Genomic DNA, 312 nt, shown 5'->3' with positions numbered 1-312 from the left:
TTAAGGATATCATCACTGGTACTAGAATTCTGGGTTGGCTTTTTAAAATGTCTGTTTCTCTCTTGAGATTTATATCATTTTGCTTGTTTCAAGAGTATTTTCTTTTATGCCCCTGACTATAGTTATAATAGCTGCTTTGACATCTTTGCTAATTCCAGCATCTGGAATGGGGTTGATCATGGCTGTTTGTCTTTTCTCTTGAGACGGGTCATGTTTTGGGGATTCTTCTTATATGAAGCAATTTTGGATGGTGATTGGACATTAGGAAAGATTATGGATTTTCAGAATTCTATTTTATTCTTCTGAACATTA

The sequence above is a fragment of the Mandrillus leucophaeus genome, unplaced genomic scaffold, assembly GCF_000951045.1.
Source record: "Mandrillus leucophaeus isolate KB7577 unplaced genomic scaffold, Mleu.le_1.0 Scaffold21, whole genome shotgun sequence".
Classification (NCBI taxonomy): Eukaryota; Metazoa; Chordata; class Mammalia; order Primates; family Cercopithecidae; genus Mandrillus; species Mandrillus leucophaeus.
This window is presented reverse-complemented; position numbering follows the sequence as displayed.